At 46.1% G+C, this 19,728-nt stretch overlaps 1 pseudogene; it reads right to left on the minus strand.

Annotated features, from left to right (window-relative positions):
• Positions 1-1,326: 1,326 nt before the first annotated feature.
• LOC144119703 (uncharacterized) overlaps positions 1,327-19,728 on the minus strand; it is a 26,391-nt pseudogene continuing 7,989 nt past the window's right edge.

Consider the following 19,728-nt stretch of genomic DNA (forward strand, 5'->3'; position numbering starts at 1 on the left):
ACTGGCCATACTAAGTTGTATCCTTGTAAGCTGCTCCTGGCGAAACCATGTGAGGAGTTTTTGTAGAGTGGGCACTGAAATTTTGCCGCCCATTTTCTGAACTAAACACCTGATGCCACGTTTCTGATGTGCTTATGATGCATTATTCGAAGAAATTCCTGGCGAAACCATGTAATTAATTTTTCTAGTATTTATCGAGAACATTTGCAGCCCGATTTCTTTATGTATACATGCCGAGGGTAACCGCGCTTTCGAAATTGTAAAAATAGATGGGGATATTACTTAACGGTGTACTAGGCACCTGTCAATAATTAAGGAGCCTAACAGTAACAAATAAAAACTTACCTATTCAATATTAGTGAACCAGCCTTCTAGTCGGCACGTCTTAGCCGTATTCTGATGTACTACACCAATGGCAATGATATGTTAAAGAAACGCTCTTCTAACTCAAAATGCCTATTTTTAAAGTTGTATAAAATCTGAAGTGAAAAACTATGTATTGCCAGGCATATAACTATACTTCGACTATTCTATGAAGACCGATAGCCTATGAGATTTCTTGGCAGTGGGATTTTACGAGTACGCTAGCAAGACCGCTGCCAAGTACTTGTTACCCTTTGCTGATGGTGACAGCAAAAGCAGTCATGAGCCAGCAAGGCCGACCACGTATTACCTTTATGTCACCCCAAGCACACCCGGCTTCAATCCACTGCATAACTGATCTTCTTCCACTCCAGAATAACTTGGTAAGTTACATGCGAATACGAAAGAAACTATTCAAACTGTACTCTTGTGAAAGTAGACACGCTGATAGGTGGGACACAAAAACAACACAACACTTACCTCGACTCTCGAACACGTTCTCCGACAGCTGCTGCTTCGATGATGGGCTGAAGGTGCTGTTAAGCTCAAAGTTTTCGTTGGGCAAAAGCCTTTACCCTGCCAAGGTTATGTCTATTCCACTAGCTCTCAACATATCATTGTTGCCTTGAGCAGCTAGCTTCTGCTCGAGTTTATATTCGAGATAAAACATCTCGGTAAGCAACTCCATGGGGCAGCTTGAACCTTTGAGACACCGTCTGCTTTGAACTTGTAGTATTACTGAATGAATGTAGGCCCGCCGTTGGATAAAGGTCTAAAGTAAAAAACGATGGGTATGGGGGTGTTGCGACAGGGGAGCTACGGATCCCATAAACCATAAGTAATGGTTTAAGGTACTTCACCGTCCACATCAGGAAAAATACAGAATACAACTGGTGCATAAAATTACGAAACGCTTTTACTATACATATAGCGGAAAACTGTCTTGCACGCGGCTTTTTGTCTTCAGGAGCACGTAAGGCTCTTCCCGTCTGTCCAGTTTCCACCGTGTTCTCTGTAGATTTTCTTCAAGCCTCCGAGACGAAATTCAAAGGCAATACGAAGATCCGTCTTGCAGGTTGTACACACTACGTAAACCTCTATGCATGACGTGGACGAGTCATCCTTCCCAAAACCACCACCACCACCAAGCAAGAACTGAAAAAAGGCAGCAGAAGGGAAAGAAATACCGAAGAATGTTATCAGTATTGTCCCAGGTAAAAACTGAGAAAAACTTTAGCCCCTATATGTTGGCAATCCCGTGCATTTTTAACCTCTTTAACCACGTATACAAAGAGGTCCCAGTAAGAAAGCTGTTGCTTCAATTTAACGTAAAAGTACTTAATTGGAAGAGCGGACACGCCGGAAATGTTCCACTTGTAGCATACCTGAGAGTGCGGAGCATGTGCTAGTGGTATGTCCAGTTTATGCGCGCCAAAGACTAACGTTGGTCGCTTCCTTGAAGCGTTTGGGCAGCAGGCCACTCTCGAAGGACTTAACTGCTGGGAACTTGGCCGCAGAGTTGGCAAGCACCCCAGGCAATACGGGCCTTTCGTTTTTTTTTTTTTTTGAGTGACAGAGGCCTCGACTCGCGGTTGTGATGCCATCAAATATGCGTGCACATACTCTCATCTTTCTTCTCACCACATCGGCACTCATCACGACCCTCTTTCTACTCCTCCTCCCCTTCCACGGTGCAGAGTAGCAGGCCAGATATCAATATTTTGGCCGACTTTATGCCTTCGTTTTATTAGTTTTATCTATCGATCTATTCATTTCATAGTGATGGGGTGGAAGAAGGGGAAGAAGTTGGCGGGTTTTGTCGTTTTGCCAATTAACTTGCAACATTTTCTTTTCCAAATGAAAATATAGTCAGCTGCGCGTCGTGGAATTGTAGCAGTGAACTTCTACTCTACGTCGGTCTTACATGGGTGAGAGACTTCACTTAGCGACAACAATCATTTTGATACGCTTGCATTAATAAAGTAGCATATTTCGCGAATAACAAATAAAAATATTGTTATTATTATAAATACCGTAATTACTATTATACCTGATGAGGAACTTCTGGAACATGAAACAAATACTATGACGTAAAAGATACCTAAACACAGCAGCAAACTTTGTTGAGGCCGGCCATTTGTGACGTCATGGCCCCACTGACCAACCAGCCAACCAACATGAGTTATGTGTTGCCCGTGTGTATATTTTCCGAGTCCTCCCTTCGTATAAGTGAAAACCGCGATGTCATGCCAGACGACTGGTCCCTAGAAAGAAGGCAGAAAGAAAAAAAAGAGCGCATATATATAGACCCTTTTTTCTAGATTCTATATTAGAAAACGCAGAGGTCTCAAGGCTTCTGAGCGGCCTTTATGCAAACATTAATCTTATTTTAGTGCCACTAACTACTGTCGTTCGCAAACGAACAGAAATTCGTTTCTTTGATTTTGAGCGCAGCGTTTAGAATAGAAGAAACTACGGCACTTATCCGTACATCATCGGTACTGAGACATTAGCAGGATCTAATAAATATTTGTAACAATTTACAATGATGAGGCGCTTCACGCATTTCTTAGAGTCGATCCTCTTTACAATAAGTTGAGGCAACATAATAAAAAGTGCGATCAAGAAAGCTGGGTCTCTCACCTTACAATTATTGGAGGCAATCATCTGCACATCCACAAGGCTTATTTCGTCGTTAGCAGCTGCTACGACGAGTATAGCGTCAGGTAGAGAGAGAGCAGTACATTCAGCGTTGCCATAATTCCAGTCAGCAAAAGATTCCATTCTACTTCAGCTTGGCTGTTTAATGCTGAAACAAAGGCAAATAAACCACTGAACTTATTATAATCGAACATTCCTTGAATAGGCATGCATGACTTTTCTCCAAAATATGCAGACGCAAACACAAATTAACTTCGTTTCCTGAAGTATCATTTATTTTCATGATATGGTGATAAAGGCACGGCTTGAAAATCAGCATATCTCTCATATTCGCTCTTAAATGTTTGTATTATTTTCTCAGGCATCATTTGGTTCACAAATACTAAACATTTCTTTGCAGATGCACTCACTGCAGATGATGGTTTTGAAAGTTGCCGTCGCTGCGATAGCCGGTCTCTTCCCGGAAAACGTCACTAACGGAGGTGGCGCCACCCAGGAGCCACTACGGCACACCAGCTCCCGTGGTCCCCGCAGCTCGTAACCTTCGAGGCAGTGGTATCGCGCCACAGATCCATCGGCCGGCGTCCGCCAACACGTCTCCTCGCCACTCACGTTGTAGTAGCCGTTGACGATCTCTGGCGGCTCCGGCGAGCATCCGGCATCTGCGCAAGCAAGCCAAGTTTAAGCTCGATACTGATAGCCTTCGACAGTTTTGTGCTGACGGAACCATCCGCCAGTACTTGGGAAGCGTACTGCCTGTTGAAGAGCTGTATAGTGCTCTCTAGTAGAGGGACACTGAGCAGAGAAGTTGGCCTGTGTCGCTAAAGTACCAAGCATTAATCGCAGAATACCACTCCAATCGAAAACGGAGCATTTATAAGTTGGAAAACACTAAAAACAAAATACTAGAGGTGATATCGCCGGCCCATTTCGCAATTGAAGGAGGCTCTGAAGGGGGCTCTGATAACATGGCGGTATGCCTGAGATGGTAAAGCACGCCGCTTTATGAATATTGTCCAGCAAGAATTTTTAATGCGTTTTGTAGAAGCTAGTTATCTTTAGTCAAATTTTGAATTTCAGCGTGTCATTTTCTGCCGTACTGCGATGCCCGGAAAGCAGAAAGGATCCCTCTCAGGCTGTCGACCTTTGTTCTTGTCTCTTCTCTTTCAAGAGCATAAAGTTATTGACTGATTGACATTTTTACTGTATAGTTCCTCACGTTCCTACTATTCTGCAAAAACAAACATACGTTTTGAGAACACCATCACCGCACTGTTGCAGTTACCGGCCCTCTTCTGAGCAAACTGCTAACCGCTATTGATGCTAGAACATTATTATATGTTAACGCCCCGGAGAAATCCGAAGCTCGCGTTAGCCTTTGATGGCATGGGCAAATACTGACTTAACCATTTCCTTTAGGCTCAAGCGATTATGTGATTATTCCGCGCTAGTATGTGACATCGGGCCTCATTGAGCCCCATGTTATCTTCCTAAATTCTGCTTCCTATCATTAAAACGGGCCTGCATAAAACGGTAAATGAATACACAGCACGGCGAAAAGCTGCTACGAAGATCGTACTATGAAGACGAACTTTTGTGTCTCCCGCAGCGCATGGTCCACCGTATCATTCATTGCACCTGTCATTAGTAGTGGGGACTGTGTTCTACTACAACACTGTAGCACTAGTCGGAGGCATTCATTTTGTGGCTGCCAGCGCAGTTTCTTCATGTGCATGACAGTAGCAGAGCGGGCAGCATAGTAACCGACAAAGGCAGCGCTGGGTGGCATGCCCTGGTCGGTCACCTAGGGTGATCATGCCCCCAACATCCCGCCGCTGGAAGCCAGGGCTGCTAGCCTTCCGCACAGTAGAAGACGGCATTTCGGGATGCTGCCTACTCGCCACACGCTGCCACAAGAAGCCGGAAAATCTCCAAAAAGCTCACACCTTCTTTCTGCAAGAACAATGTCGTCCAGTTCTGACATGGCCAGTCACTATCCATGCTGCCTGCTCGGCTATTGACGTGCATACGAAGAGAGTGTGCTGGCAATCCCGAATTGAATGCCTCTGACAAGTGCTGCCGTCTGGTGATGAAACACAGTCCCCACTACTAATGACAGTCGAAAACTGGATACTGTTGACCATGCGCCGTGGGATATAGATAAGTTCAAATCATATGATACGGCCCTCATGCTCTGGCTAAGAAAGCTGCCGGCAACGACATTATTTGCACTGCACTAAGCCCCCTCTTTGTGAGTAAGCGCAACCAATTATCCGTGCTAAAAGACACCACCCACCTCCGAACAGTTTGTGCGAGATGCCGGTGCGCCAGTCTGTGCCTAGGACAATGACGTGGCAGCGAAAGGTCAAGTTCCGGTAAGACAGCCAGTCACGAACTTGGAAGACGCGCTGCAGTCGAACCTAGTAGGTAGAGTTGGCCGCTACCCGGACACTGTCGAAGGGCATCGTATTAAGGTACACGCCGGTTTGATCATTGTACACGCCGCACGCTGGCGAAGGCTTGGGGAACATGCCTCTGCAGTCCAGCTCCACGGCTTCTGTGCACGACACGCGGTCAGAGAAAGTCGTCCAGCTGCCTTCCTTGCAAGAGTCTGCAGCGTAAGGGCGGAGAGAGCAACTTGGTGAGAATAGCTACAAAAGGCGCGTTCTTATTTATAAACAGTGCATACCAAGGCCTAGCAATATAATATATATATGGGTGGTAATATTCTGTTAAAGAACATTGCATTGTTCCCCCTTCGTTCAACACCGAGGTGCTGAGTTCTAGTTTGAAATTTGCAGGAGGGCCTATGAATGAAAAATAAAAAACACCTACCGGAGAGAAGGGGCACAGTAAAAAGCAATGCCTAGTCTACGAACACTGGCACGGATAAAAACTGAAAAACTTACTAGCAGTCCATGCTCACGCGCGTTGACCACTTGGCTCAGTTTTTTTTTATTACTTGACTTTTTCATTGCATCAAGGTGCTCAAGAAAAGCTTCAAGCAAATATATGCGCTTTTTGTAGCAAAAAGGTCGCAAATTTTGTGGTCGATGTAGTCGCTGAGGGCAGGTACCGACCTCAAGCCTTAAGCACGATCGTTGTAGCATATTCCAGGGCAAGGCATGGACTCTACTAGGGCAGTCTTTGAATCGGTATCCGCCAGGTATTTAGGGCGGCGTTCTACCGTCTTTCTTCTTCGACCTTAGACGTGCGTTCGGCCGCCTTCGTTCACGTGCGCCCACATATGACTACTGCTTCCAATCAATGGTTTTCGTGCTCCGCCCTGAAACTCAGGTTTCTTTTCAGATCTTTAAGATGCTTCCCGGCTCTTTAATCGTCCATACCTTCAAATGGTTGCCGTAGTACAGGAGCCAACTACTTTTAAGCGGAAAATGAGTCTAAAGACATGAAAAGTAGCCGATGATTATGATGATGATGGTGATTAATTACTTTGGCTTGTGTGTATTAGATCGGTAGGCGTCGCCTCCTCAGATTTTTCGCACTGACTATCAACGAACTTAAACCATCACGATCTGTTACTTGTGCATTTACTACGGTCTGGGGTCTGTTCAGCGCCCTGGTCTGTTCAGCGTCAGTTTTAATCAGTGGGGCAATGTGATCTTTGCCGAGTTTAGAACTAATTAGAAGCTGATAATTACGGACTCAAATGGAAAGGAGCGCTGACTCTTCAAAGCAGCGACCATAGAATACCCTTCTCTGTCCCCCCAATTCACCTCCCGACGACTGCTGGCTGCGGCAAATTGGCTTCGTAGCAATAGTCACAAGTGGAGCGTGCACTGTATCACGTATAAAATGTACAGAAAAGTTTCCAGTGGCTCTAATCGCAGCACCGATGAGGTGGCAGCAAAAGGGAGAAATCGTAAAGAAAAATACTGCATTAAGGTGTTTGTCTGGGCTTGTCGATACATGGTACTAACTGAAGGCACAGCGCACGAAGGACGGGACATAGAAAGAGACAAACACAGCGCTGCTTACGACTGAAAGGCTTTATTGCTCGCACGCAATAAATAGGCGAAAAGGAGCACAATCAACAGAAGAACAGCATCAGTGATGATTGTCAAAAACACACGAAACAACAAAAGCACACGGTCGCAACCTACACAAGCGAACTTAACTGTTAAGATAGTCAATTTCTTTTTGTGTTAGCGCGACGGAAGGTTTGCTGACGCAGTTGTCAAGTCCCCGGTAAATTAAAAGAGCTTCCACGATTTTCCGCGTACGTTAGTCCTTAAGTTTTTACAGTATTATAGTACGGCCGAAAAAAGGAGTGCATTTAAAGGAAAGCCAATGTATAACCAAATTGCTTTTGGGGGGTGGTCTTAGGGAGCGTTTATGCTCACTTAGAAGATCATTGAGGCAGCGCCCTGTTTGGCCAATATAAAATCGCCCACAGTATAGCTCTGTCTTATAGACAACATTTTTACGACACTACACATAGGGTGATTCGTGATTTTTTCCGCATTCGGCAGGTGGAGGTCCTTCACGGTTTACGGTTTTACACAGGCGCTGCAGCTTGTTTGGGGCACAAAAGATGACTCTGACACTGGCTTTTCCTGCAATTATTTTCAGGTTATGTGATACCTTGTGCACATAAAGTATCAACGCGAAGTTTCGGTTTTCTGCTGCAAGCCAACTCGTCGTTTTTTTTTTCAGAATTCGGCAAGAATTTTCTCCGCTACAGCACGCAGGATGTGGTCTGGAAAGCCGCCCTTTTTCAGCCTCATGATCTGGCTTCATGATCTGTGTTTGTCTATGTCCCGTCCTTCGTGCGCTGTACCTTCACTTCGTATAGAAAACGTCCACCATTTACGCCAGCAGTATGGTTCCCGCGCGGCGGGCATGACAGCGACATCCAGACGCAGCCCTTATCGGTTGCGCTGGCGCAAATCGCACAGCCAGCGCCTGCGTCTATGCCCTGTCACCTTTTAAACAGCAGCACACCCGGCTAAATTTTCCGTTTGTTTGCAGGAGGAACGTTTGAGAGCACGGCGGCACTGCCATTTCATCGCGAAAGCGGGCATGTCAGGTGGTATTTTTTTTTATTTCGCGAGCATCTGCAGTGAGCGGAAATAAGTAATACGTAAAAGATGAAAAGTTTGAAACTATTCAGTGGAACATTTTGCGGGCCGTTCTACAACTTTCTGATTAGAAATCTTTCCTTTAGTTCGTTGCTTGCGAAGTTGCTTAATTAATCCCGCTTAATTGTGCAATAAAGCAGAATACGACAAACTGTGTTACTTGTTCCATACGATAGCCAGAAACATGCATTTAGTCGCGTCGTCTTAGAGTCCCTAGGCATATTTTCAAACCCTGGCAAAAGCTAGCTCAGACACCACGTACATTTTTATTCTTAATTTTTAGCTCGTATTTAGCTTCCAATCACAAATGTAAGAGGCATAAATTATGCATATTACGGTGAGATATACCTCACAAACGTACTCGGGAACTCATTAAGCTAAACTGGACACAAACTCCAACACAAAATTTGAGAACGAATGATACCAGAACACAGTAGAAAGGTCTCAGAGTACAAAACCGATTCAAGGCTTCATTTGTCCTTCTCTGTCCGCCTCTTGCGCATGCAGCCAATTAGAAAACTAGCCCCCCAAAACCTGGGCCACATAATTGGCACATGAATGGCAGTGCTCCAACCAGTACGGAACGTCTGATTAGCCCGCACTCACCGACCTTCTCGGCGAGAGCTGTCGCAATTCGCTGGTTCAATTCGGCGCAGTCACAATAGTTAGTCACATGCAAAATATGCACCTGAACGAATGTGTTTCTCTCATCACGCATGGCGGTTGTACACTACTAAACTGCTGCTTGAGCTGTGCCGTGGTCAAAAATAATATTGGTGTTACTGCAAAGATCACTATGCTTTTCGATTTCACTGATAAGTCCTCGTGCTTTTTTTTTTCACTACGTTCCGGTCTACTGGAATGCGAGGTAGACGCTGTGCTGCCGAAATTAGCGCACGCAGCGACACGAGCATTCACTCACCGACGATGACGGTGAGGAAGAAGTCGTTTTCGGAAGCACCGGCGTCCGTCTCCACCCTGCATGTGTAGTTTCCCTGCATGGCCATGTCGGCACTGAGGATGGTGATGAAGGAAGGGGAGCGGTTGCTCAGGTCGACTCGCTTGTCGAACAGGTTTCGCGCCAGCGGCCGGCGCCCCTTGCGCCACACGGACACCTCGGCGCCGTCCTTGAACCAGAGCACGCGGCGGAGGTCCTCGGTGGGAGACAGCACAAAGAAGCAGAGCAGCGTGGCCCCTTCTCCCTGCAGCACGTACTGCGTCTTGTTGCTGTCGGACAGGAGGCGGACCTCGGTGACCACCGCACCCAGCACGCCTGCACATCATCATCACCTCGATCACAATCATCACCATCACGCGGATCACGCCGGCTGCTGGACAAGCGCCCATCCCCACACTACCAATTAATTCCTACCCCGTAACCCACTTTTATCCTTCCTTTGGAGTGCAGCCTATTACCCCAAGAGGCCATCGGTCATCTCTTAGCTGCATTGCACTCCCACCCATGTTGACTGTTTCTATTGTCTTGCCATTAATCTCTTCTTGAGCCCTGATTCACGTTTCTATCTCTCCGCATCTCAAGCTCACCCTCTTATTTCCTCTCCATAACAGAGTGGGCTATAGCTAAGTTAATTTCGAGCCCTTTCTTTCGCCTGCAAGTTTCGGCTTCATGGGCGAGCACTGGCGTGTGCAGACTGCACTCAATGAAGGATTGGGCCCAAATGCGTGTATATTTGCACTTCGCAATAGTTAACGAGTGAAAACAATTAAACCCGATTAGATGTATGTTACTCACGCCTTTGTGATACTGAGCTAATTTTTTTCGTAGCTTCCATATACAAATAAAAATTTAAAATTGTTTCGAACACAGCGGATGAAAAACTTCTCGGTAACAAAGTACTGATTGCTTTGACAAATTATGTATGTACGTTATGTTAGTCTCTTACACATGTAACGAGCATTTTCCGGTCATAAAGTTTTGCGTAAAACGTGCGGCGGGAGCAGGGGTGAGTCAGATATCATGGTAACTGTCCATAGCACTTATATGGCGTGGAATCGAAGTTACGATATAAACTTCAACAGCTACTGACACAGAAATGTTTGCTTCACCGGCTTAGTTCAGAACCTCTTATATATCTCAATAGTGCCATGACAACGAAGACCGGATAAGAGAAGCAGTGGTAGGCAAAGGTTCTTTAGAAGATAAGATGCTAAGACTACGCACTGATATTTAATTAGGAATAGGGCAAATGGTTTTTTTTAATAACGATGCTTGGGCGTTGTAGCAAGTAAAACAGCTCTGACTTTTAGGCTACATTAATCTGCCCAAACAAAGAATTTTTTTCATTGTGCCTTTCTCCCATTCGCGACGAGAAGTGTTGTTGCGTAGCCTTGCAGCTCCATTACACTCCCCGGGGAACAAAGGATGGCGGCAGAACCCCGCCCTTTTTTTTTCATTCCTTCTCTTGATGGCCTCCAAATAGCGAGAAAAAGTGCTGCTAAATATTCGTCGCGTTGAAAGCAGACAGAAAGCTAAATAAAGACAACCACAAAATAAAAAAAACTACACCCACAGAATTTCTTGTATAGCTAAGGAAAAAAAATTGGCCATTAGTATCACGCACAATAGCCAGCCTCTTAGCCTTTGTTATAGACGAAAGAGTGCCGCTTAGACGCACTGTTTTCTTTTCCCATATTTTTTCCCTTTGCTGCCACAAAAGCAGATATTTTGGCACTGCTGCTAGAGCTCGTTACAAAAGAAGCTGTCTTTGTTGAAGACGTTTATATTTTAATCCGCTTTTCTACAGTCCCATATTTCTGGAATTGGTGCTTTTGTGTACCGAATAAGGAATAGAACGATTCAACAATTGTCGGCAGGTTTTGTCATCTGGTTGCGAGAATCAATAATCTTGGTGCCACGACAAAGCGAATGAATATGTGCTCTCTAGCGCGCCTGGCCTTAATGCCTTTTATTTCGACTCCAGAGCAGTGCAGGTGCCCATTAAGTTTGTAAGTGGAGGAGGAGGAGAGACTTTAATGAAACAGGAGAATTCTGCCTGATTGTTGGCCTGGCATGCTACTCCAGGTTGTAAGAGTGAACTACTGTCGGCAAATAGGATTCGTACAGTTTTCGCCCTGGGGGGAAATAGGTGCAGGTGGAAGGCAAAAGCCTATACGGAAAGCTGTCGGATTGTTCTGTTGAAGTCAATTTAATTGAAAGCAATAAACACGTCAGCCGATTGTCGCGCCGTCTGAGTATTCATACGGGTAACGTTAAGAAACTTAAAAGTATGGCCAAGGATTGTCAGAACATAAGAATGCGTTAGTCGCTTTCATTTCATGCAGGCCGAAACGTTTCAAAACAGACTCAGTAGTAACATGAGCGGTATGATGCGCGGGACTTAATTGAATAACACAGGTGTAAATTAGCTTCTTTACTAATGGCCCAATAAGGATATCCAAGCTTCCTTTCAGTTTCAAGGTTCGTAGACACATTTGCCTGAAATTTCTGTACTGTAGCCACATCGTAACCTTTTTAAATCCTTGAGGCAGTGCTATAGGTAGTAAAAACTGTGGTTTAAATTGCACCAGCTAAAAAATGTCCAGCGTAGATGCGCGAAATTCACATTTTAGCTCATTAATTGAAATAGGCTGCAAGTACCGGGTGGTTCACCTAAGATATTCTGAAATTTATTTATTTTTTTAGTGAGAAGAAAGCTTTCTTCGACATAGTATTGTCAGTGGTGTAGCGTATCAGAATACAGTTAGGATGTGCTGACTAGGCTCCTTATTTATTGAGAGGCGCGTAGCGCGTAGCGCCATTTCCTTTCCCCAAAAACTAACTTTTATTTTCGTGCGATGCCGGCAGACGCTTTCCCGCTTGACCAAAAATCAAGGTCAAAGTCGAGATAGTTGGTGTAACAGCCGCTGGTGTCGCTGCTTTTGCTGACGCCCATAATTTATCGAAGGAGAATAGACCGGTTTCTGCAATAGCTTCACTTGAGCGAAGAGAGTGGGAAAGGGCAGAGAAAAAGGTTCCTAGTGGCACGTCAACAGGACCAGATGGTATTCCGATTATGTTTATAAAGATGCTAGGACCAAAATCCAAGCAAAAATTAATACCGGTAGTGAATAAAATGATCGTGGATGGGAAAGTCCCCGATGAATGGCGATTAAGTAGAATGAACATGATATATAAGGGAAAGGGGGACAAAGCTGACGTAAGTACCGTCCCATAACAATGACATCTGTGGTGTACAGAGTGGTGATGCAGATTATAAAGGACAGATTGCAGGCTTGGGTGGAGAACGAGGGGGTGCTGGGGGAGCTACAAAATGGGTTCCGGAAACAAAGGAGGTTGGAGGACAATCTGTTTTCATTGACGCAGTGTATAGAGATTGCTGAAAAGGAACACAGCCCCCTATGGCTAGCATTTCTGGATATTATCGAGCCTATGACAGTGTTATTAAGGAGTATTTGTGGGACATACTGGGCACATTGGATGTGGAAGTTGGAGTAATTAATCTTTTAAAAGATATATATAAAGGTACCAGAGTGCTTATAAAATGAAAAAAAAAACGTATCAGAGCCGGTAGAGATACAGGCGGGGGCTTAGGCAAGGATGTCCTCTGTCTCCTTCGTTGTTCATGTTGTACCAGCAAGGGTTGGAGACCAGCAAGGGTTGGAGACCAAGCTAGAGAGGAGCAAACTATGCTTCAACCTTTCTTTTTTCAAGCAAGGATAATTGATTAAAAATTCATTGCCGGGTCTAACATACGCCGATGATATAGTGCTAATGGCTGACAACAAGGAAGATATACAGAAGTTGATAGACATATGTGTTACAGAGGGAGATAGATTAGGTTTCAAGTTTAGTAAGAAAAAATCTGCAGTCATGATATTTAATGATGAGGTCGGCGAGCATAGAATACAGGAGTTCATGCTAGAAGTAGTGGATGAGTACAAGTATCTTGGGGTGTGGATAAATAACGGTGTTGAGTATCTGAAAGAGCATGGAAAATATGTAATGAATAAAGTTAGTAGGAATGCAGCTTTCGTGAAAAATAGAATTACAATAGGTATGAAGTGGTAAGAGGGATCTGGAAAGGGGTAATGGTTCCTAGCCTGACTTTCGGTAATGCGGTGCTGTGCTTGAGAGCAGATGTTCAAGCAAGGTTAGAAATTAAACAACGTGGCGTAAGGAGGCTATCTTTGGGAGCACATGGCAATACACCAAATCAGGGGGTACAGGGTGATATGGGATGGGCGTCGTTCGAGATCAGAGAAGCTAGCAGCAAGATAGGATTTGAGGAGCGATTAAGAAAAATGGGGGAAAAGCAGTGGGCTAGGAAAGTTTTCAGGTACCTGTATATAAGGAATGTTGATACGGAATGGAGAAAGCGAAATAGAAAATTGACAAGCAAATATCTGGACAGCAGTAGCGGGCAAATCAGCAATTATCAGTTAAGAAAAATTTGAAGAAACAGAGAGAGCTCTGCGGAAAACAGGGATGCTGACGAAATCAGCACTGGGAACATACAGGATTTTTCAGTAGGAAATTGCCATCCATCCATCCATCCATCCATCCGTCCGTCCGTCCGTCCGTCCGTCACCCCGTCCATCCATCCGCCCATCCGTCCGTCCATCCGTCCGTCCATCCGTCCACCCGCCCACCCACCCACCCACCCACCCACCCGCCCACCCACCCACCCATCCATCCATCCATCCATCCATCCATCCATCCATCCATCCATCCATCCATCCATCCATCCCTCCGTCCGTCCGTCCGTCCGTCCATCCATCCATCCATCCATCCATCCATCCATCCATCCATCCATCCATCCATCCATCCATCCATCCATTTTCATGCGTCGAACCGGACTACCACCAGTTATGCTCATGGTTTGACCTCTAGCTATATGCAAGGTCAAACTTGCGGCCCCACTGACGGCTCGAAAAGCTGGTGTAGTGAAGGTTTTCGCTTCAAAAGAAACAGCGTGTTGCATTTTGTGGCATGATGTGTGTTATTTATTGTCCCGTATATGCTAAAAGAGAGACACTACCGTGAAGGCTTCCATACTAGTTCCCACCAACTGGGCATATCGCGGACATCACACACGCGCGGACATGATCCAACACTTGGGTGTTTTTTTCTCATTTCGCCTCTATGAAAGTGCGGTAGCGCTCACCTGAACCATTTAATAAAAGCTTTATTTCAATGAATGCAGTGCAGTTTTACTGGTTACCAAAAATGACACTATTTTCAGTGGAGACTAAAAATACGAACTGCAGGACCACTAAAATGCAGAGAAGCGACGTCCTGCACTCGTAGTTCTCTGCGGCTACAGTAGACGTGAACTAAGTTGCAGTCAGAAGTTTCAAAATAGATAGTTAATTAAAAAAAATTCTAGCTGCATATCACTCGTCACAGGTTTCTACTCGGGAACGGAACACTTAACAAGCTAGCCACTCATCTTACCGTAAAAAGAAACCAATTGAGTGCTAGTAAGCAAGCAATGAATACAAAACAACTTCATGTTATCGTCCAAATACACTGCTTGCTCGGCACTTTAAATTTTTCCGACCAACCTATAATTGCCGTGGAGTAATCATTAAAGTCACGCAGCCTGCGCCACATCTTGAGGTTAGCGGCCAGAATCCTAGGCCAGAGGAAGTTGGATAGGAAAAGTCACATAATTTGAACTCCGGCGCACGAAGCCGTCCCCGGCAACGAAGCGGCCCACGAGCTGGCTCGAGATCTCTACCGCCGAGCTGCTACAGGGCCCCTCGATGACCGAGGGAGCGGAGAGCGCATGCTAAAATATGGGGAGACCACGCAGCATGATAGATTGGAGCGCAGACTGGTGCCCCCGCCAGACCAGAAATTGGACAACAGACAAGCAGTCGCGTGGAGGCGACTGCAAACTTTTACGTTATGGCGAACCACATGTTACCCGAGGTCAGGAGCGATAAATGCAATCTTTGTGGCGCGAGAGGGACCCTCGACCACATAATATGGGAATGCCCGTACTCTCTCGGGGGGGGGGGGGGGCGTGCGTGCGTGCGTGCACACACACACACACACACACACGCACACACACACACACACACACACACGCACGCACACGCACACACACACACACACACACACACACACACACACACACACACACACACACACACACACACACACACACACACACACACACACACACACACACACACACACACACACACACACACACACACACACACACACACACACACACACACACACACACACACACACACACACACACACACACACACACACACACACACACACACACACACACACACACACACACACACACACACACACACACACACACACACACACACACACACACACACACACACACACACACACACACACACACACACACACACACACACACACACACACACACACACACACACACACAGTGTCCCCTCCCCCTGAGCTCCAGCTCCTGCTCGTCCTGCTGAAGAGGCTGCTGGGACTCAAGGCCTCCCAGCCTGCGTCTGAGGTGGCGGCACCCGCTCCCTGACCTGCGTGTCAGGGGGTGGGTAGATCACCTTATTCGTTAGACAGGAAAGTTTAGTCTATCTGTAAGAACATGTAGGCCAATCTGGATGGCTTACCATAATATACCTGTCCACTTTATAGCCAAATAAAGAAAACAACACAAAAATACGAGCAACCCCGATAGCCTTTCTGGAGTGTTCGTGACAGTAATGTGTACAGCTCTGGCTCATGCTTCGCGGCAATTTCCTCCTGCTGAAAAGACGCTTCACCCATTATTCTTTCCTTCGCATTCTATGGTGCAGTGCCACTCAACGCACGGTTTACGACCTGTTGGTCGTGAGAGGGACACACACTTGACCGCCATAGCGAGCGACTCGAAGGGCAGCGCAAGAAAATAGCTGCGCCACAGTTTTATGAGCCTTTTACCCCCCCCCCCCTCCCCCCATCCCTGTACTGGACTGGCTGCAGTACCTGTGTCTAGAGCACCATTTCGAGCTTTCCGGATCCAAGAATTCCCTGCTTTGTGCAGTGTAGAGGCTTCGTGCAGGCGTCTACATCATTACAGGTGCGACTGATATAAAAAGGGGGCTCTCAGCTGGAATCTGGAAACCGAATATATTTTGAAGTTTAATTCAGAAGTACAACTGAAGAAACGATGTGTCACGAGGAAAACTGTTTATGAAAATATATTACGCACCTCACCCTCAGACGGAGCGAAACAGCCACCGCGGTGGCTAAGTGGTTATTGTGGTCGGCTGCTCACCCGTAAGACGCGGGTGCTGACCCGGCCGCGGCGGTCGAATTTCGATTGAGGCGAATTTCTAGAGGCCTGTGTACTGTGCGATGTCAGTGCACGTTAAAGAACCCTAGGTGGTCGAAATTTCCCGAGTCCTTCACTGTGGCGTTCCTTACAGCCCGAGTCGGTTTGGGACGATAAACCCCCATACACCATAAACCGAATTGAACTGTTAGGCTTCGTGCTAATAAAGTCTTCCCTTTCAGTTTAGTTTGATAAGCATGTACTTCGCAAAAAATTTTAACTTGTCGCTTGAAGTTTGTTTATGAGCTAAAGAGGTGGCCGTTCTAGGCATTTTTTTTCTTTCTTTACACATTTAGCTTTGTATGCAATCACAAGGAAAGCTCGTGCTGCGAGCTTGAAAATGCTACTGAAAAAAACTTGCGTTCGTTGTGGCTGCTTTGCGGTCATATGCGCTGTCCATATAAGGTGGCCAAAGCAGCCGGCCACAAATTTGCAAAGCACAAAATGTTGGGTTGGTGAGTGAATAGCTAAATTCCTTACAATACTTTTTTCTCCCACATGAAATATGGTGTGATAAAAACAATGTTACTGCCGGTGCATAAAAACACGATGCATATATAAAACAAAATTTGGTGGAAACAAAGGCGTTTATAAATAGCGCCATCATTCGTGCTACCTCTAATGTTAAATCTGAGCCAGGCAAGTTCATAAATTGAATGTTAGGGGGAGTCATGTCCAACATAGTTAAGTAGTAGTAGTAATAACTTTAATCATAGAAATATATGGGTGCGTCTCGGTGTAGAGACACTCTTCACATCTTTTGATGTGGTCTGTGGCTCTTGCGGCAGGGTTGGAGCCCCTAGTCCGGGGCCCCACTGAGTCTTGCCGCCGGGTAGGCTTTCCGGACCAGTCCTGCCTGGACCGCCGGATCTTCGCTGGAAAGCATCCTCTCCCACTGCTCCGCACTCGGGATTCTGTTTATTGCAGCCGCATTTGCCCTCTTTTCACAATACGTTATATGAATTATTGTGGCTTTGTCCTCGCACTACGGGCATTTGCTGCTATATAGCCCTGGGTGGATCTTGCTTAGAATGTTTAGATTCGGGAAAGTTCCCGTTTGTAGCTGTCTCCAATAGACCGCTTCCTGCTGGAGGAGATTTTTGTGAGGTGGGGGATATCTAATCGTGAACCCCTTATAGTAAGTCAGAGAGAGAATGAAAAAGAAACGCAGGGAGGTTAACCAGATGTGTGTCTCCGGTTTGCTACCCTACACTGGGGATGGGGGATAGGGGTTAGAAAGATGACAGAGAGGAAAACGCAAAAAAAGGAACGTGCACACATGGAGACACACACACACACAAGGCGTTCCAGTTAAAGTCTTTCACACAGGCCGGTAGATTGTAAGAAGCGCAAAAGCGCTTGCACGGCCTTCTTCTGCGACGGTAGGTCCTTTAGATGTTGTAGAATTCTTTTTTCGGATAGCGGTTGGTCGTCCAGTCGGTCAAGTTCGTTGGTAAGGCATGCCCTCTGTGGACTGTACTGCGGGAAGGAGCACAATATATGGCCAATTGATTCTTCATGGCCGCAGTGGTCACAGCTTGGGGTGTCGGTCATCCCTATGCGGAAGGCATAGGCTTTAGTAAAGGCAACACCCAACCAAAGTCGATATAAAAGCGTGGCGTGTCTACGGCGAAGTTGTGATGGCGCTCGAAGACTTAATGTTGGATCAAGTGAGTACAGTCGCGTATTTCTTAAATGTGGCTCATTCCATTGCGACTCGGTGCACTGCCGAGCAAGTAGGCGGAGCTTCCGTGCCGCGTCAGTTCTAGAAAGAGGAATTGGGACGTGGCGCTCCTCAGTATGGGCTGAGCGGGCAGCGTGATCCGCCCGTTCATTGCCGATAATCCCGCAGTGACTTGGAAGCCACTGGAACGTTATTTCATGGCCGGCATCACTGATATGGTGTAACGTCTCTGTAATATGGAAGATTAGTTGTTCGTGCGGTCCGCGTCGTAGAGGTGACAGTAGAGACTGCAGTGCCGCCTTGGAATCGCAGGATATTGTCCATTTGTGTGGCGGTTCATCACCAATGTGATGAAGGGCAGTTAAGAGCGCTGCGAGCTCTGCTACCGTCGATGTTGTCGCGTGGGTCGTCTTAAACTTGATTGTTGTAGCTTTCGCTGGAATGACGATTGCCGCCGCGGAGCTGCTTGGAAGGACAGATCCATCAGTGTAAATATGCGTCGAGTCACGGTAGTTCTCGTACAAATGTAGTAGCGTGAGCTGTCTAAGGGCTGATGATGACAGATCAGCTTTTCTCGAGATACCAGGTATTGCGAGGTTGATTTTTGGCTGAGCTAGGCACCATGGAGGGATCGAAGGTCTCTCAGCCGGAGTGAAACAAGCTGGCAATGATTCATCATATGCAGTTATCGTTTGGCTGAAAGATGTGTGTGGCCTGTCCGCTGGTAGAGAGGCTAAATGGTGACGAGGATTCCTGGCTAGATGCCTTATATGGGTCCTGAGTACTTCAATTTCAATGTGGGTCTTGACAAGGTGGTCTCTAGCGATTGCTATCGTAGCCACTGTTGAAGCACTCTCAGGCAGGCCTACACAGATCCGGAGCACTTGACCCTGAAGACTTTGTATTGTGCGTAGATTCGTTTTGCCTGTGTTGTTTATTGCTGGCAAGCTGTATCGCAGAAATCCTAGAAAAAGTACCCTGTACAGTTGTAACATGGCACTAGGCGACATTCGCCAGGTCTTGCCAGCGAAAAACTTGAACAGGTGGCAGATGCCTGTCAACCGTTTTTTCACGTATGATATGTGTGGGCTCCATGACAAGTCCCTGTCGAATATGACACCTAGAAACTTGTACGATCAGACCCGTCGTATTATTTGGCCATTTATTATTACACTGTAGTTTGCCATGGGTTTGCGCGTAAATGGCACTAGTGCGCATTTCTCGGCGGAAAATTTCAGAATTTCTGAGTATGCTAAGGGCACTGGTTCCACGTCATGCTGCTAGAGGCTGGTTTGGTTGGAGGCTCGGTTTGTAAGCTTTCGAGCTCTCCTATCCGCCTCGGCATTCCCCGCGAGGCCTGTATGTCCCGGTGCCCACTTTATTATTTATTTATTTTATTTATATACAATACTGCCAGTCTCAGTAAGAGACCGTAGCAGGTGGGCAACCAGTACAATATAATGTTCAAAACACAAAAGAGAAATTACAAGCAGATCAACAAAAAGAGAACTCTTACAATACGTGTTACATAACTACTAGTAGGCAGGTTACTAAAGAATACCTTTAAGAATCTGAACTGTAACAGAAAAGAAAA

Source organism: Amblyomma americanum, chromosome 2 (genome assembly GCF_052857255.1).
Source record: "Amblyomma americanum isolate KBUSLIRL-KWMA chromosome 2, ASM5285725v1, whole genome shotgun sequence".
Classification (NCBI taxonomy): Eukaryota; Metazoa; Arthropoda; class Arachnida; order Ixodida; family Ixodidae; genus Amblyomma; species Amblyomma americanum.